Source organism: Triplophysa dalaica, chromosome 14 (assembly GCF_015846415.1).
Source record: "Triplophysa dalaica isolate WHDGS20190420 chromosome 14, ASM1584641v1, whole genome shotgun sequence".
In the NCBI taxonomy this organism is placed as follows: Eukaryota; Metazoa; Chordata; class Actinopteri; order Cypriniformes; family Nemacheilidae; genus Triplophysa; species Triplophysa dalaica.
In genome coordinates, this window is record NC_079555.1 from 20,104,488 (window position 1) to 20,123,245 (window position 18,758).

General features: G+C 45.9%; 26 non-coding genes across 26 annotated transcripts; 12 read left to right on the forward strand and 14 right to left on the reverse strand.

The window, feature by feature from the left end:
* Positions 1 to 176: 176 nt before the first annotated feature.
* On the reverse strand, positions 177 to 248 carry trnad-guc (transfer RNA aspartic acid (anticodon GUC)). Its single transcript has one exon. It is a non-coding gene; the product is annotated as a tRNA-Asp (tRNA).
* A 365-nt stretch (positions 249 to 613) lies between these two features.
* Positions 614 to 719, reverse strand: LOC130436194 (U6 spliceosomal RNA). The gene has a single exon (XR_008909028.1). It is a non-coding gene; the product is annotated as a U6 spliceosomal RNA (small nuclear RNA).
* Positions 720 to 1,098: 379 nt separating this feature from the next.
* trnag-ucc (transfer RNA glycine (anticodon UCC)) lies at positions 1,099 to 1,170 on the forward strand. Its single transcript has one exon. It is a non-coding gene; the product is annotated as a tRNA-Gly (tRNA).
* A 388-nt stretch (positions 1,171 to 1,558) lies between these two features.
* Positions 1,559 to 1,672, forward strand: LOC130436103 (U5 spliceosomal RNA). Its single transcript, XR_008908943.1, has one exon. It is a non-coding gene; the product is annotated as a U5 spliceosomal RNA (small nuclear RNA).
* A 254-nt stretch (positions 1,673 to 1,926) lies between these two features.
* On the reverse strand, positions 1,927 to 1,998 carry trnad-guc (transfer RNA aspartic acid (anticodon GUC)). Its single transcript has one exon. It is a non-coding gene; the product is annotated as a tRNA-Asp (tRNA).
* A 7,383-nt stretch (positions 1,999 to 9,381) lies between these two features.
* Positions 9,382 to 9,487, reverse strand: LOC130436195 (U6 spliceosomal RNA). The gene has a single exon (XR_008909029.1). It is a non-coding gene; the product is annotated as a U6 spliceosomal RNA (small nuclear RNA).
* Positions 9,488 to 10,336: 849 nt separating this feature from the next.
* LOC130436118 (U6 spliceosomal RNA) lies at positions 10,337 to 10,443 on the reverse strand. The gene has a single exon (XR_008908957.1). It is a non-coding gene; the product is annotated as a U6 spliceosomal RNA (small nuclear RNA).
* Positions 10,444 to 10,822: 379 nt separating this feature from the next.
* On the forward strand, positions 10,823 to 10,894 carry trnag-ucc (transfer RNA glycine (anticodon UCC)). Its single transcript has one exon. It is a non-coding gene; the product is annotated as a tRNA-Gly (tRNA).
* A 388-nt stretch (positions 10,895 to 11,282) lies between these two features.
* On the forward strand, positions 11,283 to 11,397 carry LOC130436207 (U5 spliceosomal RNA). Its single transcript, XR_008909041.1, has one exon. It is a non-coding gene; the product is annotated as a U5 spliceosomal RNA (small nuclear RNA).
* A 257-nt stretch (positions 11,398 to 11,654) lies between these two features.
* Positions 11,655 to 11,726, reverse strand: trnad-guc (transfer RNA aspartic acid (anticodon GUC)). The gene has a single exon. It is a non-coding gene; the product is annotated as a tRNA-Asp (tRNA).
* Positions 11,727 to 12,091: 365 nt separating this feature from the next.
* LOC130436119 (U6 spliceosomal RNA) lies at positions 12,092 to 12,198 on the reverse strand. Its single transcript, XR_008908958.1, has one exon. It is a non-coding gene; the product is annotated as a U6 spliceosomal RNA (small nuclear RNA).
* A 379-nt stretch (positions 12,199 to 12,577) lies between these two features.
* trnag-ucc (transfer RNA glycine (anticodon UCC)) lies at positions 12,578 to 12,649 on the forward strand. Its single transcript has one exon. It is a non-coding gene; the product is annotated as a tRNA-Gly (tRNA).
* Positions 12,650 to 13,036: 387 nt separating this feature from the next.
* On the forward strand, positions 13,037 to 13,151 carry LOC130436208 (U5 spliceosomal RNA). The gene has a single exon (XR_008909042.1). It is a non-coding gene; the product is annotated as a U5 spliceosomal RNA (small nuclear RNA).
* A 256-nt stretch (positions 13,152 to 13,407) lies between these two features.
* Positions 13,408 to 13,479, reverse strand: trnad-guc (transfer RNA aspartic acid (anticodon GUC)). Its single transcript has one exon. It is a non-coding gene; the product is annotated as a tRNA-Asp (tRNA).
* Positions 13,480 to 13,844: 365 nt separating this feature from the next.
* Positions 13,845 to 13,951, reverse strand: LOC130436120 (U6 spliceosomal RNA). Its single transcript, XR_008908959.1, has one exon. It is a non-coding gene; the product is annotated as a U6 spliceosomal RNA (small nuclear RNA).
* A 380-nt stretch (positions 13,952 to 14,331) lies between these two features.
* Positions 14,332 to 14,403, forward strand: trnag-ucc (transfer RNA glycine (anticodon UCC)). The gene has a single exon. It is a non-coding gene; the product is annotated as a tRNA-Gly (tRNA).
* A 389-nt stretch (positions 14,404 to 14,792) lies between these two features.
* Positions 14,793 to 14,907, forward strand: LOC130436209 (U5 spliceosomal RNA). Its single transcript, XR_008909043.1, has one exon. It is a non-coding gene; the product is annotated as a U5 spliceosomal RNA (small nuclear RNA).
* Positions 14,908 to 15,163: 256 nt separating this feature from the next.
* Positions 15,164 to 15,235, reverse strand: trnad-guc (transfer RNA aspartic acid (anticodon GUC)). The gene has a single exon. It is a non-coding gene; the product is annotated as a tRNA-Asp (tRNA).
* Positions 15,236 to 15,599: 364 nt separating this feature from the next.
* LOC130436188 (U6 spliceosomal RNA) lies at positions 15,600 to 15,706 on the reverse strand. Its single transcript, XR_008909023.1, has one exon. It is a non-coding gene; the product is annotated as a U6 spliceosomal RNA (small nuclear RNA).
* Positions 15,707 to 16,087: 381 nt separating this feature from the next.
* On the forward strand, positions 16,088 to 16,159 carry trnag-ucc (transfer RNA glycine (anticodon UCC)). The gene has a single exon. It is a non-coding gene; the product is annotated as a tRNA-Gly (tRNA).
* Positions 16,160 to 16,547: 388 nt separating this feature from the next.
* Positions 16,548 to 16,662, forward strand: LOC130436210 (U5 spliceosomal RNA). The gene has a single exon (XR_008909044.1). It is a non-coding gene; the product is annotated as a U5 spliceosomal RNA (small nuclear RNA).
* Positions 16,663 to 16,918: 256 nt separating this feature from the next.
* Positions 16,919 to 16,990, reverse strand: trnad-guc (transfer RNA aspartic acid (anticodon GUC)). Its single transcript has one exon. It is a non-coding gene; the product is annotated as a tRNA-Asp (tRNA).
* Positions 16,991 to 17,358: 368 nt separating this feature from the next.
* On the reverse strand, positions 17,359 to 17,465 carry LOC130436121 (U6 spliceosomal RNA). Its single transcript, XR_008908960.1, has one exon. It is a non-coding gene; the product is annotated as a U6 spliceosomal RNA (small nuclear RNA).
* Positions 17,466 to 17,846: 381 nt separating this feature from the next.
* trnag-ucc (transfer RNA glycine (anticodon UCC)) lies at positions 17,847 to 17,917 on the forward strand. The gene has a single exon. It is a non-coding gene; the product is annotated as a tRNA-Gly (tRNA).
* Positions 17,918 to 18,302: 385 nt separating this feature from the next.
* LOC130436211 (U5 spliceosomal RNA) lies at positions 18,303 to 18,417 on the forward strand. The gene has a single exon (XR_008909045.1). It is a non-coding gene; the product is annotated as a U5 spliceosomal RNA (small nuclear RNA).
* Positions 18,418 to 18,675: 258 nt separating this feature from the next.
* trnad-guc (transfer RNA aspartic acid (anticodon GUC)) lies at positions 18,676 to 18,747 on the reverse strand. The gene has a single exon. It is a non-coding gene; the product is annotated as a tRNA-Asp (tRNA).
* Positions 18,748 to 18,758: the final 11 nt, after the last annotated feature.

The following is an 18,758-nucleotide window of genomic DNA, read 5'->3' on the forward strand; positions in this document are numbered from 1 at the left end:
AACTTAGGTTGGTTAAGAAAATCAAGAAAACCATCAATCCAAAATGTTTTTTCGAGTTGTATCCGACAACAAAGTGGAAGGGGTGGTCTCAAGAAACGGGTTCGAACAAGGGTGGCCGTTGTAATCTTGAGCTGTTTGAAATTGCCACTTGAGGTGGAACTGAAATCAAATCAAGCCTCCCCGTCGGGGAATCGAACCCCGGTCTTCCGCGTGACAGGCGGAGATACTGTCCACTATACTAACGAGGAATTGACGTTTGATGCATAGCCCCAACATGGGACGACAACTGGTACAAACGCCAAATTCGCTCCTGTTTGGCTATTCCTTTACAGAAAGAAAGAGGAAGGGTAGTGGTGACTGTAACCAACTGCTGATCAGTTCAATTGTTTTAGATCACCTCAAAACAAACAGAGCCAATCGAAAACGTTTCTCCTGCAAGTGGTTGAAGTTTTTAAAGATAGAAAGTTGTTTTTAGTGTTAGTATAAACTAGGCCAGTTTTAGTGTGATACAATTTGTTTTGCACTGAAGCTCTTTGTTGTGATCTTGTTGTTCCGATTGCTTCCATTGTTTACCTCATTTGTTAGTCGTTTTGGGTAAAAGCGTCTGCTAAATGTAAATATGGAGCGCTTCACGGATTTGCGTGTCATCCTTTCGCAGGGGCCATGCTAATCTTCTCTGTATCGATCCAATTTAGTATATGCGCTGCCTTAGCAAGCACGATCGCCAAGGCAGAACAATTTACCTATACGCCTCGTTTCACAGCAAGCTGTCAGCTGGCTGGTAAGTCCCAGACAGCCCACCATCCAGTGTGACACCACACGTATCTTCAGGCTGGAGAAACAAAGCTGACCTCACTGTTGGATGGAATGGCAGACTGTGTATTGTAGTGGGAAGCTGAGATTTAAGGCTGCAGACAGGACGATTCTAATCACAAAGCCGACGTAAAAGGTGTGTGTAGACTCATCGGAGTCATGCGTACCAGGAGACTGGAGGTATCGCGTAAAATCGTACCTTCACACGCCTGTATATCTTTGTGTGGTCTCACAGCACTGTGTTCAGTAGATGTGGAAGTCCATCAAGCCAGCTCCTATTTGTGTGCGTTGGTGGTATAGTGGTGAGCATAGCTGCCTTCCAAGCAGTTGACCCGGGTTCGATTCCCGGCCAACGCATTCTGAGAAGTAGATAGAGCGAGGGCTGTGCAATGCGTCTCTTTAACGCTTTGAATGTGTAGTCATAGCCTGTCGAATTGCAACCGTGGAATCAAGGATTCTCGTGTATTTGAATGGGCGGCTTTGTTATTATTTGCGCTGCCTATGTCATTCAGTGTGCAGTGTAAAGTAAGAAGGGCTCTATCTTAAGGAAAAAACAAGGTCGCACGCAAGGCTCCACCCCACGAAACAACGCCACCGTAGGCTTCTGTGAAGCACTGCACTCTTGTGCTGGCTTTCTTAAGCTCTTCCTAATTGCGATGTTCCGGGAAGCGTTCACTACAGATCCCCCTCTTTAAACATGATGGTGTTACGTGTTGAGTCCTCTGGTTCAACTGTTTGTGGATATAGCTCGAGTTTTCCTTCATCTACGCATAAATGTTTCGCCTTTTACTAAAGATTCCGTGGAGGGAAACCTTTGCGAGTTTTTCGTATTTTTGGGTGCTTTGCTTACAGCAGAGCAGCATACGTTTGTAAACAATAGCAGAGGGCGGACGTTTGTACTGGAAATGCCAAGCCGCAGCTCGTCAAACCTGCCTACAACTTAGGTTGGTTAAAGAAAATCAAGAAAACCATCAATCCAAAATGTTTTTTCGAGTTGTATCCGACAACAAAGTGGAAGGGGTGGTCTCAAGAACCGTTCGAACAAGGGTGGCCGTTGTAATCTTGAGCTGTTTGAAACTTGCCACTTGAGGTGGAACTGAAATCAAATCAAGCCTCCCCGTCGGGGAATCGAACCCCGGTCTTCCGCGTGACAGGCGGAGATACTGTCCACTATACTAACGAGGAATTGACGTTTGATGCATAGCCCCAACATGGGACGACAACTGGTACAAACGCCAAATTCGCTCCTGTTTGGCTATTCCTTTACAGAAAGAAAGAGGAAGGGTAGTGGTGACTGTAACCAACTGCTGATCAGTTCAATTGTTTTAGATCACCTCAAAACAAACAGAGCCAATCGAAAACGTTTCTCCTGCAAGTGGTTGAAGTTTTTAAAGATAGAAAGTTGTTTTTAGTGTTAGTGTCAGCGGCCGATAGCTATTTAATAAAATCTATATTCAAAACTTTTGTTGTAGCCGACTACGCCACCTAGAGTTGAAACAGAGACCCCAGGAACTCACTTTTAAGAACAGGTTCTTTATCGGGGAATGGAACAGTGGAAAACAACACTCAGAAATAACAGCAGAAACTAGTTTATTTCAATAAAATGTTAAAGGAAAATGATTTAAAAATAAAGTAGACAAAGCAAGAAACAAGTCCAAAGTCCAAAAATCCGAGCTCAAGGGACCATCAAAGTTCAACTCAGTCTCTGCTGGGCATCTGAATTGCAACTGACGTCCATACACTCTCAGTCCCACAGAGAGGCGAATATTCACTCGAGACTCCTTTAAAAATGTTGGCTGATTCAAATTCACTCATCCAGTAGAGCTTATGCAAGCAAGCTCGATCTCTTCCGTTACCGGCAACAAACTGGATTTAAAAAGGCACACCGCTAGATGAAAGTCAACGTACTCACAGCATGCCTGGACAGCAGGCCTGCTATCCAGTCCAATGTATTCACGACAGAAGAAACCACGTCAGTTTTCACTCGTCTCGTCAGCCCTCACGGTAGTCTTTCGCAATCTTCACGATAGTACCTCGCAGCCGGTCATCGACCTGTCTCACACGCTGCTACTCCAATAGTGCTCCGCGACTCATCGACTGGTGTGCTCTGCTGCACTCGCTCTCATAGCTATAAGCTGTCTCACCGCAAGTGGAACAAACACTCACTCCTCGATGCAGGCACACGTGATTCGTCTCGCTCTTGCTGTGTTGATTTCAGTTACGGACACACAGCGCTGCCACAGTAGTTGCACTTTTATAGGGAAACATTCACAGCTGATCAACCCCAAAGTTGATCACTTATTAGTTAATTGAATAATAGGAGATAGAGGCGTGGCTTGGGAATACTGCTTGCAACAAAAACACAGCAATCAATACAAAGCAAAACACAGCAATTCACACAAGAGAAAACACAGCAATAATGTGAACATGCATATATATATATAAAATACATTGTGCAACACCTTTGATCCACAACACCCCCCACAGTAAAATGTAAGCAGTCCCTGCCATAAGTTATACAATTCACTCTCTATATCTAATAGGTCGCTGTCCAACATTTGTACGTGCAGATCGTCTAACAGTCTCATTTCCATATTTACAGGTTCAGGGGCCGGAGCAGCCAAATACTATATGGTACGGGATCCCGAACCATGACTATAGGCGTGGTATCAAGGGTACTAGGGGGTGCTAAATCTTCCACTTCAGAGGCAATACACAATTTAAGTGCATTACGATGCAGGACCTTTTCCTTCCCTCCCTTTTCAGGTCTTACCCGATACACCAAACCAGTCTCTCCCAGTGTTCCTATTACAAGATGGGGCACAGGGCCCCACCAGCACACAGCTTTCCACGACCTTGCCTATTCCGGTCCCTAACCCAGACTCGCTGACCATCTAGTAGAGGTACATCCTTAGCCCCACGATCATAAGTCTGTTTCATTTTCTCAGCAGCATGATCATCTTATTCTTAGCTGAAGCATAGGCCCACTTTAACTTTTTGTAATGATCTTGGACCCACCCTCTTCGATCCCTCTTTTGCTGATCAACCACTACACCCAATCCCAAATCTACAGGGATCCTCACTGTACGTCCAAACATCAGATAGGATGGAACGAAACCTGTGGCGCTATGTACAGTGTTGTTGTAGGCTTGCATCAGCTCAGGGAGGAAGTCAGGCCACCTATCCTGTTTCTCTTGCTCCAACGTACGGAGCATATTTAACAATGTCTGGTTAACTCGTTCTACCCTACCATTTCCTGCAGGGTGATAAGAAGTCGTTCGACTCTTAGTTGTTCCATATAACTGACAAAACTCCTGAACCAACTCTGACTCAAAATTTGGCCCTCTATCTGAATGAAAACGCAAAGGGCAACCAAAAGTCTGCACCACATGAGTCCAAAGGGCCCTCACTGTGGTCTGAGCAGTCTGATCTTTCGTTGGAACTGCCCATGCGTAGCGTGTAAACATATCAACCATAACTAATATGTTTTGGTAGGTATCATCAGGCCTTCCTAAGGACAAAAAGTCTAAAGCCACTACTTCTAACGGACAAGACACTGAGATGGGATTAAGGGGGGCTTTATGACTGTCCCTACCCTTCTGCAGGCTGCAGGCAACGCACCCCGAATGGAGCCCTCGCACCATCTCCTCATCTTGGGCCAGTAGAAGTGGGACCGCACTCTGGTCAGCGTACGTTCAACACCTGCATGGGCCAGTGCTTCATGATATCGCCTCCACACCTCCTCTTGCTTGACAGCTGGACAAACAATCTGCAATTGACACTCTTGGGTATTTGGATCAATCATCTTTTTGTACAAAACCTCATCGTGGATTGTAAATCGTGACACATGGCGAAGCAACTGTTGTACAATCAGGGGTAATGCCCTTCTCTCAAGGGTGGTTGGTACACCAGCAGACCTTACATACTGCATCACCAACTGAAGATCCTCATCCCCTTGTTGTGCCTCTCGCCACTCATCAATCCCCAAAGCACCAAGAGCGGTGGCACCTCCGCTGGCGTCAATCTGCTGCACATCTGCAACCCGGTCTGCTCTGTTGGGGGCACAGATAATCGGACAAACTGTCTGCATTGCCATTCTCCCGCCCCGCCCGATATTTCACTACAAAGTCATAACTGGCAAGTTGGGCAACCCAGCGTTGTTCCACGGCCCCAAGCTTAGCTGTTTGCAGATGGGCCACAGGGTTGTTATCCGTAAACACTGTAAACTTTGATCCAGTCAAATAATCTTAAATTTCTCTGTTACAGCCCACTTCAATGCCAGTAACTCCAGTTTATAAACGACTGTAATTTGCATCATTTCTCTCCGCAGGGTGGAGGCTTCGGCTAGCATAAGCAATTACATGCTCCCTTCCATCATGTGCTTGTGACAGAACAGCGCCTAAACCTTGATGGCTGGCATCTGTATACAGAACAAACGGTAAAGTAAAATCAGCGTATGCTAATACGGGGGCTTTTGTTAGGCAAGACTTCAAGGTCTCGAATGCAGCCTGGCATGCAGCGGTCCACTCAATCTGACGTGTACCAGACTTTTATCAACAGGGATGCCAACCAAGAGAGCATTTAGAGGTTGAGCGATTTTGGAAAAATTAGCAATAAAACGCCTATAGTAGCCTGCAAGGCCTAGAAAGGCCCCTTACCTCCCGGACTGTTGTAGGGGTGGGCCAGCCTTGGACTGCTGCTGTCTTTTCAGGGTCAGGGTGTACGCCAACCTTGTCCACCACATGACCGAGAAAACTTCACCTGCTGTTGGAAGAGCCGGCACTTATCAGGTCTTAATTTCAACCCATAATGGGACAGCCGCTGGAATATCTGTTCAAGGTGGCTAAGATGGGTAGAAAAATCAAATGAGTACACAATAATATCGTCCAAGTACACTAGAGAAAAGTCTATTATATAGCCACTTAGGCAACGCTGCATTAACCGCTGAAATGTGGCGGGACCATTGCACAGTCCAAAAGGCATACGCTGAAATTCATATAACCCCAGAGGGGTGGCAAAGGCAGTCTTTGGGCGATCCTCCGGGTCTACACCCACCTGCCAGTAACCACTTGCCAGATCCAGAGTGCTGAACCACTCAGCCCTCTTTAAAGTGGTCAGAGTCTCCTCAATTCTGGGAAGAGGAAAAGCATCTTTGTGGGTGACAGCATTCAATTTCCTATAGTCCACGCAGAATCGCCAGCTCCCATCCTTTTTCTTCACCATCACCACTGGGGCTGCCCATGGACTGGCACTCTCAGAAATTACTCCCTTATCCAACATGTCTGTCAACAAGGTCTTCATTTCTTGATACATCATGGGAGGCAATGGTTCGAAACCTCTCCCGAATGGGAGGCACATTTCCAGTGTGAATTCTATGCTGCACCACTTCGGTGTACCCACATCACCCTCACTCTCAGCAAAAACTGTAGACCATTTCTTCAAAAGTGCATTGAGATCTTGGCACTGCTGCGTAGTCAAATCAGATCTTTGGGAAAGTTGACATATACCAGGGGAAATTGCATCTTCTGCAAGGAGGCTACCTTCAATCAGACTCACCTCCACAATACCTTCGGTATCCAAAGTTAGTCCAAGGTCCCTGCATCCATAAATATCAGGCTATTGACTTCATATAGCCGCCCAAGCTTCTGATACTTTCCAACGAAAACACTGTAAGGATGTATATTACAGAGTCTCACAGGGATTTTACCGTCTCTTACCATGGAAATTGTTCGTGCAGCAGTCACAGGTTGTTCCGACACAGGTTCCACAAGTCCACAGTAATCACGCTGTCGCAGACCCATTCGAGCACGTCCCCAGACTATGACTTCACTCCTTGGTGGAACACGTACACCTCGTCTGTTAGCCAGCCACACATTGCCTAGTGAGCCGTCTTCTTGAATACGTGCCGTAACACGCTGACAAACTGCTGTAACCTGCTGCCATGCTTGTCGTTCTCTGGTACTCTGAAACAACGATGAGGAATGCCCCTCATTCTGGAAAAGAGCACTCCAACATTGTGAAATTACATTCATGCCAATTATTAGAGGGTTTGTAGAAAATTCATCTTTTACAATGACAACACCCCGCTCTGGAAGATGGACTCCAGCAACTTTAAAATCAAACACGGCATATCCAATGTAGGGGATTTCGAGGCCGTTTGCAGCTCTTAGAGTCAAAACAGGGGCTTGGCCAACTTGTACTGAGGGAACTTCTTCTCAAACATACTATGTTGCATCAGAGTGACTTGAGAGCCGGTGTCCAACAGTCCTGTACACTCAATCTCCTGAATCAGGACACTCACCATTGGACAGCCACCAATAAAAGAAGAAATGGTCCTTGGATTTCTGATGGTTTTGCTGGCCCCACCGCGCCTGGACCTCTGCAGCAGGGCAAACTAGTTTAAATTCCCATTAGGAAGCACACTTTCCTTGCAGTACCTTGCTATATGTCCTGACTGTTGGCAACGCCGGCAGATCGGCCTCCCCTCTGCATCCCACATATTCGAGGAAGGCTGCCCCCTTCGTCGCCTAGAAGAAATATTTTGTGGCTGGAAATGTACATAATTAGGTTGTGCATGATTTGATTGTTTGACTGGACTAGATGACTTCAGCTCCTTCATCACCTCCTGTGTAAATTCTCGCATCTGTCCTTTAACTTCCTCCAGAATTTCTCGCTTTAATTCCGCTTTCCAGTCAGTCCCCTGTGAGCGAGAATCAATCCTACTAGGCCCATTAATAGCAGCACAAGCCAGTTCATACCTTGGTTGACTGATTCTGCTTCCAACAGTAAAGCCTCCTGGTGGAGATCTGCAAACGTTCCTTCTGGGTTTCGGCATGCATACGTTCTCAAGGCTCTCAAAAAAGGTCCATCCTCCAACCCCAACAACAGCTGTCTTTCAGTTGATCTTCAACAAGGGCCCCTTCTGGACTGCGTCGCCGCAACCTGCAATAAAGCTCTCGTAATCGCAACACAAACGTCTTAAAAGACTCATCTTGCTCTGTCTGCAACTGAAAAAATGTGATCGAAGGACAGGAAGAGGTATTTCTCCAGCATACAAGATATCTAAATGCTCAAAAATCTTTTGGCTTTATCCCTATCTCCATCGGCCAAAACACTTAATTCCCGCTTTGCATCCCCACCCAGGGCACCCATTACGATTTTAACTTTCTTTGCTTCAGGTATTTCTTGGGCTTCTAAAGCCCTTGCATTTGTTCTTTCCAGTCTCCATACTTCAAATCACAATCAGTACCTGTAACTTGGGCACCCAAGGGGCACCAGGAAACACTGGCATCATCATCTTTGGAAAAAAAAACAATTTCTATCAAGTGCTGTTCCACCGTTCCCGTACCCGATCCTGCCGACTACGCCAAATTATGTCAGCGGCCGATAGCTATTTAATAAAATCTATATTCAAAACTTTTGTTGTAGCCGACTACGCCACCTAGAGTTGAAACAGAGACCCCAGGAACTCACTTTTAAGAACAGGTTCTTTATCGGGGAATGGAACAGTGGAAAACAACACTCAGAAATAACAGCAGAAACTAGTTTATTTCAATAAAATTGTTAAAGGAAAATGATTTAAAAATAAAGTAGACAAAGCAAGAAACAAGTCCAAAGTCCAAAAATCCGAGCTCAAGGGACCATCAAAGTTCAACTCAGTCTCTGCTGGGCATCTGAATTGCAACTGACGTCCATACACTCTCAGTCCCACAGAGAGGCGAATATTCACTCGAGACTCCTTTAAAAATGTTGGCTGATTCAAATTCACTCATCCAGTAGAGTTATTGCAAGCAAGCTCGATCTCTTCCGTTACCGGCAACAAACTGGATTTAAAAAGGCACACCGCTAGATGAAAGTCAACGTACTCACAGCATGCCTGGACAGCAGGCCTGCTATCCAGTCCAATGTATTCACGACAGAAGAACCACGTCAGTTTTCACTCGTCTCGTCAGCCCTCACGGTAGTCTTTCGCAATCTTCACGATAGTACCTCGCAGCCGGTCATCGACCTGTCTCACACGCTGCTACTCCAATAGTGCTCCGCGACTCATCGACTGGTGTGCTCTGCTGCACTCGCTCTCATAGCTATAAGCTGTCTCACCGCAAGTGGAACAAAACACTCACTCCTCGATGCAGGCACACGTGATTCGTCTCGCTCTTGCTGTGTTGATTTCAGTTACGGACACACAGCGCTGCCACAGTAGTTGCACTTTTATAGGGAAACATTCACAGCTGATCAACCCCCAAAGTTGATCACTTATTAGTTAATTGAATAATAGGAGATAGAGGCGTGCTTGGGAATACTGCTTGCAACAAAAACACAGTAATCAATACAAAGCAAAACACAGCAATTCACACAAGAGAAAACACAGCAATAATGTGAACATGCATATATATATATAAAATCCATTGTGCAACACCTTGATGACAACATTAGTATAAACTAGGCCAGTGTTAGTGTGATACAATTTGTTTTGCACTGAAGCTCTTTGTTGTGATCTTGTTGTTCCGATTGCTTCCATTGTTTACCTCATTTGTTAGTCGTTTTGGGTAAAAGCGTCTGCTAAATGTAAATATGGAGCGCTTCACGGATTTGCGTGTCATCTTTCGCAGGGGCCATGCTAATCTTCTCTGTATCGATCCAATTTTAGTTTATGCGCTGCCTTAGCAAGCACGATCGCCAAGGCAGAACAATTTACCTATACGCCTCGTTTCACAGCAAGCTGTCAGCTGGCTGGTAAGTCCAGACAGCCCACCATCCAGTGTGACATCACACGTATCTTCAGGCTGGAGAAACAAAGCTGACCTCACTGTTGGATGGAATGGCAGACTGTGTATTGTAGTGGGAAGCTGAGATTTAAGGCTGCAGACAGGACGATTCTAATCACAAAGCCGACGTAAAAGGTGTGTGTAGACTCATCGGAGTCATGCGTACCAGGAGACTGGAGGTATCGCGTAAAATCGTAACCTTCACACGCCTGTATATCTTTGTGTGGTCTCACAGCACTGTGTTCAGTAGATGTGGAAGTCCATCAAGCCAGCTCCTATTTGTGTGCGTTGGTGGTATGGTGGTGAGCATAGCTGCCTTCAAGCAGTTGACCCGGGTTCGATTCCCGGCCAACGCTTTCTGAGAAGTAGATAGAGCGAGGGCTGTGCAATGCGTCTCTTAACGCTTTGAATGTGTAGTCATAGCCTGTCGAATTGCAACGCCAAATTCGCTCCTGTTTGGCTATTCATTTACAGAAAGAAAGAGGAAGGGTAGTGGTGACTGTAACCAACTGCTGATCAGTTCAATTGTTTTAGATCACCTCAAAACAAACAGAGCCAATCGAAAACGTTTCTCCTGCAAGTGGTTGAAGTTTTTAAAGATAGAAAGTTGTTTTTAGTGTTAGTATAAACTAGGCCAGTTTTAGTGTGATACAATTTGTTTTGCACTGAAGCTCTTTGTTGTGATCTTGTTGTTCCGATTGCTTCCATTGTTTACCTCATTTGTTAGTCGTTTTGGATAAAAGCGTCTGCTAAATGTAAATATGGAGCGCTTCACGGATTTGCGTGTCATCCTTTCGCAGGGGCCATGCTAATCTTCTCTGTATCGATCCAATTTTAGTATATGCGCTGCCTTAGCAAGCACGATCGCCAAGGCAGAACAATTTACCTATACGCCTCGTTTCACAGCAAGCTGTCAGCTGGCTGGTAAGTCCCAGACAGCCCACCATCCAGTGTGACACCACACGTGTCTTCAGGCTGGAGAAACAAACCCTGACCTCACTGTTGGATGGAATGGCAGACTGTGTATTCTAGTGGGAAGCTGAGATTTAAGGCTGCAGACAGGACGATTCTAATCACAAAGCCGACGTAAAAGGTGTGTGTAGACTCATCGGAGTCATGTGTACCAGGAGACTTGAGGTATCTCGTAAAATCGTACCTTCACACGCCTGTATATCTTTGTGTGGTCTCACAGCACTGTGTCAGTAGAAGTGGAAGTCCATCAAGCCAGCTCCTATTTGTGTGCGTTGGTGGTATAGTGGTGAGCATAGCTGCCTTCCAAGCAGTTGACCCGGGTTCGATTCCCGGCCAACGCATTCTGAGAAGTAGATAGAGCGAGGGCTGTGCAATGCGTCTCTTTAACGCTTTGAATGTGTAGTCATAGCCTGTCGAATTGCAACCGTGGAATCAAGGATTCTCGTGTATTTGAATGGGCGGCTTTGCTATTATTTGCGCTGCCTATGTCATTCAGTGTGCAGTGTAAAGTAAGAAGGGCTCTATCTTAAGGAAAAAACAAGGTCGCACGCCAGACTCCACCCCACGAAACAACGCCACCGTAGGCTTCTGTGAAGCACTGCACTCTTGTGCTGGCTTTCTTAAGCTCTTCCTAATTGCGATGTTCCGGGAAGCGTTCACTAGAGATCACCCTCTTTAAACATGATGGTGTTACGTGGTGAGTCCTCTGGTTCAACTGTTTGTGGATATAGCTCGAGTTTTCCTTCATCTACGCATAAATCTTTCGCCTTTTACTAAAGATTTCCGTGGAGGGAAACCTTTGCGAGTTTGTCGTATTTTTGGGTGCTTTGCTTACAGCAGAGCAGCATACGTTTGTAAACGATAGCAGAGGGCGGACGTTTGTACTGGAAATGCCAAACCGCAGCTCGTCCAAACCTGCCTACAACTTAGGTTGGTTAAAGAAAATCAAGAAAACCATCAATCCAAAATGTTTTTTCGAGTTGTATCCGACAACAAAGTGGAAGGGGTGGTCTCAAGAAACGGGGTTCGAACAAGGGTGGCCGTTGTAATCTTGAGCTGTTTGAAATTGCCACTTGAGGTGGAACTGAAATCAAATCAAGCCTCCCCGTCGGGGAATCGAACCCCGGTCTTCCGCGTGACAGGCGGAGATACTGTCCACTATACTAACGAGGAATTGACGTTTGATGCATAGCCCCAACATGGGACGGCAACTGGTACAAACGCCAAATTCGCTCCTGTTTGGCTATTCCATTACAGAAAGAAAGAGGAAGGGTAGTGGTGACTGTAACCAACTGCTGATCAGTTCAATTGTTTTAGATCACCTCAAAACAAACAGAGCCAATCGAAAACGTTTCTCCTGCAAGTGGTTGAAGTTTTTAAAGATAGAAAGTTGTTTTTAGTGTTAGTATAAACTAGGCCAGTTTTAGTGTGATACAATTTGTTTTGCACTGAAGCTCTTTGTTGTGATCTTGTTGTTCCGATTGCTTCCATTGTTTACCTCATTTGTTAGTCGTTTTGGATAAAAGCGTCTGCTAAATGTAAATATGGAGCGCTTCACGGATTTGCGTGTCATCCTTTCGCAGGGGCCATGCTAATCTTCTCTGTATCGATCCAATTTTAGTATATGCGCTGCCTTAGCAAGCACGATCGCCAAGGCAGAACAATTTACCTATACACCTCGTTTCACAGCAAGCTGTCAGCTGGCTGGTAAGTCCCAGACAGCCCACCATCCAGTGTGACACCACACGTGTCTTCAGGCTGGAGAAACAAACCCTGACCTCACTGTTGGATGGAATGGCAGACTGTGTATTCTAGTGGGAAGCTGAGATTTAAGGCTGCAGACAGGACGATTCTAATCACAAAGCCGACGTAAAGGTGTGTGTAGACTCATCGGAGTCATGTGTACCAGGAGACTTGAGGTATCTCGTAAAATCGTACCTTCACACGCCTGTATATCTTTGTGTGGTCTCACAGCACTGTGTTCAGTAGAAGTGGAAGTCCATCAAGCCAGCTCCTATTTGTGTGCGTTGGTGGTATAGTGGTGAGCATAGCTGCCTTCCAAGCAGTTGACCCGGGTTCGATTCCCGGCCAACGCATTCTGAGAAGTAGATAGAGCGAGGCTGTGCAATGCGTCTCTTTAACGCTTTGAACGTGTAGTCATAGCCTGTCGAATTGCAACCGTGGAATCAAGGATTCTCGTGTATTTGAATGGGCGGCTTTGCTATTATTTGCGCTGCCTATGTCATTCAGTGTGCAGTGTAAAGTAAGAAGGGCTCTATCTTAAGGAAAAAACAAGGTCGCACGCCAGACTCCACCCCACGAAACAACGCCACCGTAGGCTTCTGTGAAGCACTGCACTCTTGTGCTGGCTTTCTTAAGCTCTTCCTAATTGCGATGTTCCGGGAAGCGTTCACTAGAGATCACCCTCTTTAAACATGATGGTGTTACGTGGTGAGTCCTCTGGTTCAACTGTTTGTGGATATAGCTCGAGTTTTCCTTCATCTACGCATAAATCTTTCGCCTTTTACTAAAGATTTCCGTGGAGGGAAACCTTTGCGAGTTTGTCGTATTTTTGGGTGCTTTGCTTACAGCAGAGCAGCATACGTTTGTAAACGATAGCAGAGGGCGGACGTTTGTACTGGAAATGCCAAACCGCAGCTCGTCCAAACCTGCCTACAACTTAGGTTGGTTAAAGAAAATCAAGAAAACCATCAATCCAAAATGTTTTTTCGAGTTGTATCCGACAACAAAGTGGAAGGGGTGGTCTCAAGAAACGGGTTCGAACAAGGGTGGCCGTTGTAATCTTGAGCTGTTTGAAATTGCCACTTGAGGTGGAACTGAAATCAAATCAAGCCTCCCCGTCGGGGAATCGAACCCCGGTCTTCCGCGTGACAGGCGGAGATACTGTCCACTATACTAACGAGGAATTGACGTTTGATGCATAGCCCCAACATGGGACGGCAACTGGTACAAACGCCAAATTCGCTCCTGTTTGGCTATTCCATTACAGAAAGAAAGAGGAAGGGTAGTGGTGACTGTAACCAACTGCTGATCAGTTCAATTGTTTTAGATCACCTCAAAACAAACAGAGCCAATCGAAAACGTTTCTCCTGCAAGTGGTTGAAGTTTTTAAAGATAGAAAGTTGTTTTTAGTGTTAGTATAAACTAGGCCAGTTTTAGTGTGATACAATTTGTTTTGCACTGAAGCTCTTTGTTGTGATCTTGTTGTTCCGATTGCTTCCATTGTTTACCTCATTTGTTAGTCGTTTTGGATAAAAGCGTCTGCTAAATGTAAATATGGAGCGCTTCACGGATTTGCGTGTCATCCTTTCGCAGGGGCCATGCTAATCTTCTCTGTATCGATCCAATTTTAGTATATGCGCTGCCTTAGCAAGCACGATCGCCAAGGCAGAACAATTTACCTATACACCTCGTTTCACAGCAAGCTGTCAGCTGGCTGGTAAGTCCCAGACAGCCCACCATCCAGTGTGACACCACACGTGTCTTCAGGCTGGAGAAACAAACCCTGACCTCACTGTTGGATGGAATGGCAGACTGTGTATTCTAGTGGGAAGCTGAGATTTAAGGCTGCAGACAGGACGATTCTAATCACAAAGCCGACGTAAAAGGTGTGTGTAGACTCATCGGAGTCATGTGTACCAGGAGACTTGAGGTATCTCGTAAAATCGTACCTTCACACGCCTGTATATCTTTGTGTGGTCTCACAGCACTGTGTTCAGTAGAAGTGGAAGTCCATCAAGCCAGCTCCTATTTGTGTGCGTTGGTGGTATAGTGGTGAGCATAGCTGCCTTCCAAGCAGTTGACCCGGGTTCGATTCCCGGCCAACGCATTCTGAGAAGTAGATAGAGCGAGGCTGTGCAATGCGTCTCTTTAACGCTTTGAACGTGTAGTCATAGCCTGTCGAATTGCAACCGTGGAATCAAGGATTCTCGTGTATTTGAATGGGCGGCTTTGCTATTATTTGCGCTGCCTATGTCATTCAGTGTGCAGTGTAAAGTAAGAAGGGCTCTATCTTAAGGAAAAAACAAGGTCGGCAAAGCCAGACTCCACCCCACGAAACAACGCCACCGTAGGCTTCTGTGAAGCACTGCACTCTTGTGCTGGCTTTCTTAAGCTCTTCCTAATTGCGATGTTCCGGGAAGCGTTCACTAGAGATCACCCTCTTTAAACATGATGGTGTTACGTGGTGAGTCCTCTGGTTCAACTGTTTGTGGATATAGCTCGAGTTTTCCTTCATCTACGCATAAATCTTTCGCCTTTTACTAAAGATTTCCGTGGAGGGAAACCTTTGCGAGTTTGTCGTATTTTTGGGTGCTTTGCTTACAGCAGAGCAGCATACGTTTGTAAACGATAGCAGAGGGCGGACGTTTGTACTGGAAATGCCAAACCGCAGCTCGTCCAAACCTGCCTACAACTTAGGTTGGTTAAAGAAAATCAAGAAAACCATCAATCCAAAATGTTTTTTCGAGTTGTATCCGACAACAAAGTGGAAGGGGTGGTCTCAAGAAACGGGTTCGAACAAGGGTGGCCGTTGTAATCTTGAGCTGTTTGAAATTGCCACTTGAGGTGGAACTGAAATCAAATCAAGCCTCCCCGTCGGGGAATCGAACCCCGGTCTTCCGCGTGACAGGCGGAGATACTGTCCACTATACTAACGAGGAATTGACGTTTGATGCATAGCCCCAACATGGGACGGCAACTGGTACAAACGCCAAATTCGCTCCTGTTTGGCTATTCCATTACAGAAAGAAAGAGGAAGGGTAGTGGTGACTGTAACCAACTGCTGATCAGTTCAATTGTTTTAGATCACCTCAAAACAAACAGAGCCAATCGAAAACGTTTCTCCTGCAAGTGGTTGAAGTTTTTAAAGATAGAAAGTTGTTTTTAGTGTTAGTATAAACTAGGCCAGTTTTAGTGTGATACAATTTGTTTTGCACTGAAGCTCTTTGTTGTGATCTTGTTGTTCCGATTGCTTCCATTGTTTACCTCATTTGTTAGTCGTTTTGGATAAAAGCGTCTGCTAATGTAAATATGGAGCGCTTCACGGATTTGCGTGTCATCCTTTCGCAGGGGCCATGCTAATCTTCTCTGTATCGATCCAATTTTAGTATATGCGCTGCCTTAGCAAGCACGATCGCCAAGGCAGAACAATTTACCTATACACCTCGTTTCACAGCAAGCTGTCAGCTGGCTGGTAAGTCCCAGACAGCCCACCATCCAGTGTGACACCACACGTGTCTTCAGGCTGGGAGAAACAAACCCTGACCTCACTGTTGGATGGAATGGCAGACTGTGTATTCTAGTGGGAAGCTGAGATTTAAGGCTGCAGACAGGACGATTCTAATCACAAAGCCGACGTAAAAGGTGTGTGTAGACTCATCGGAGTCATGTGTACCAGGAGACTTGAGGTATCTCGTAAAATCGTACCTTCACACGCCTGTATATCTTTGTGTGGTCTCACAGCACTGTGTTCAGTAGAAGTGGAAGTCCATCAAGCCAGCTCCTATTTGTGTGCGTTGGTGGTATAGTGGTGAGCATAGCTGCCTTCCAAGCAGTTGACCCGGGTTCGATTCCCGGCCAACGCATTCTGAGAAGTAGATAGAGCGAGGGCTGTGCAATGCGTCTCTTTAACGCTTTGAACGTGTAGTCATAGCCTGTCGAATTGCAACCGTGGAATCAAGGATTCTCGTGTATTTGAATGGGCGGCTTTGCTATTATTTGCGCTGCCTATGTCATTCAGTGTGCAGTGTAAAGTAAGAAGGGCTCTATCTTAAGGAAAAAACAAGGTCGCACGCCAGACTCCACCCCACGAAACAACGCCACCGTAGGCTTCTGTGAAGCACTGCACTCTTGTGCTGGCTTTCTTAAGCTCTTCCTAATTGCGATGTTCCGGGAAGCGTTCACTAGAGATCACCCTCTTTAAACATGATGGTGTTACGTGGTGAGTCCTCTGGTTCAACTGTTTGTGGATATAGCTCGAGTTTTCCTTCATCTACGCATAAATCTTTCGCCTTTTACTAAAGATTTCCGTGGAGGGAAACCTTTGCGAGTTTGTCGTATTTTTGGGTGCTTTGCTTACAGCAGAGCAGCATACGTTTGTAAACGATAGCAGAGGGCGGACGTTTGTACTGGAAATGCCAAACCGCAGCTCGTCCAAACCTGCCTACAACTTAGGTTGGTTAAAGAAAATCAAGAAAACCATCAATCCAAAATGTTTTTTCGAGTTGTATCCGACAACAAAGTGGAAGGGGTGGTCTCAAGAAACGGGTTCGAACAAGGGTGGCCGTTGTAATCTTGAGCTGTTTGAAATTGCCACTTGAGGTGGAACTGAAATCAAATCAAGCCTCCCCGTCGGGGAATCGAACCCCGGTCTTCCGCGTGACAGGCGGAGATACTGTCCACTATACTAACGAGGAATTGACGTTTGATGCATAGCCCCAACATGGGACGGCAACTGGTACAAACGCCAAATTCGCTCCTGTTTGGCTATTCCATTACAGAAAGAAAGAGGAAGGGTAGTGGTGACTGTAACCAACTGCTGATCAGTTCAATTGTTTTAGATCACCTCAAAACAAACAGAGCCAATCGAAAACGTTTCTCCTGCAAGTGGTTGAAGTTTTTAAAGATAGAAAGTTGTTTTTAGTGTTAGTATAAACTAGGCCAGTTTTTAGTGTGATACAATTTGTTTTTGCACTGAAGCTCTTTGTTGTGATCTTGTTGTTCCGATTGCTTCCATTGTTTACCTCATTTTGTTAGTCGTTTTGGATAAAAGCGTCTGCTAAATGTAAATATGGAGCGCTTCACGGATTTGCGTGTCATCCTTTCGCAGGGGCCATGCTAATCTTCTCTGTATCGATCCAATTTTAGTATATGCGCTGCCTTAGCAAGCACGATCGCCAAGGCAGAACAATTTACCTATACACCTCGTTTCACAGCAAGCTGTCAGCTGGCTGGTAAGTCCCAGGACAGCCCACCATCCAGTGTGACACCACACGTGTCTTCAGGCTGGAGAAACAAACCCTGACCTCACTGTTGGATGGAATGGCAGACTGTGTATTCTAGTGGGAAGCTGAGATTTAAGGCTGCAGACAGGACGATTCTAATCACAAAGCCGACGTAAAAGGTGTGTGTAGACTCATCGGAGTCATGTGTACCAGGAGACTTGAGGTATCTCGTAAAATCGTACCTTCACACGCCTGTATATCTTTGTGTGGTCTCACAGCACTGTGTTCAGTAGAAGTGGAAGTCCATCAAGCCAGCTCCTATTTGTGTGCGTTGGTGGTATAGTGGTGAGCATAGCTGCCTTCCAAGCAGTTGACCCGGTTCGATTCCCGGCCAACGCATTCTGAGAAGTAGATAGAGCGAGGGCTGAATGCGTCTCTTTAACGCTTTGAACGTGTAGTCATAGCCTGTCGAATTGCAACCGTGGAATCAAGGATTCTCGTGTATTTGAATGGGCGGCTTTGCTATTATTTGCGCTGCCTATGTCATTCAGTGTGCAGTGTAAAGTAGAAGGGCTCTATCTTAAGGAAAAAACAAGGTCGAAAGACCAGACTCCACCCCACGAAACAAACGCACCGTAGGCTTCTGTGAAGCACTGCACTCTTGTGCTGGCTTTCTTAAGCTCTTCCTAATTGCGATGTTCCGGGAAGCGTTCACTAGAGATCACCCTCTTTAAACATGATGGTGTTACGTGGTGAGTCCTCTGGTTCAACTGTTTGTGGATATAGCTCGAGTTTTCCTTCATCTACGCATAAATCTTTCGCCTTTTACTAAAGATTTCCGTGGAGGGAAACCTTTGCGAGTTTGTCGTATTTTTGGGTGCTTTGCTTACAGCAGAGCAGCATACGTTTGTAAACGATAGCAGAGGTGCGGACGTTTGTACTGGAAATGCCCAAACCGCAGCTCGTCCAAACCTGCCTACAACTTAGGTTGGTTAAAGAAAATCAAGAAAACCATCAATCCAAAATGTTTTTTCGAGTTGTATCCGACAACAAAGTGGAAGGGGTGGTCTCAAGAAACGGGTTCGAACAAGGGTGGCCGTTGTAATCTTGAGCTGTTTGAAATTGCCACTTGAGGTGGAACTGAAATCAAATCAAGCCTCCCCGTCGGGGAATCGAACCCCGGTCTTCCGCGTGACAGGCGGAGATACTGTCCACTATACTAACGAGGAATTGACGTTTA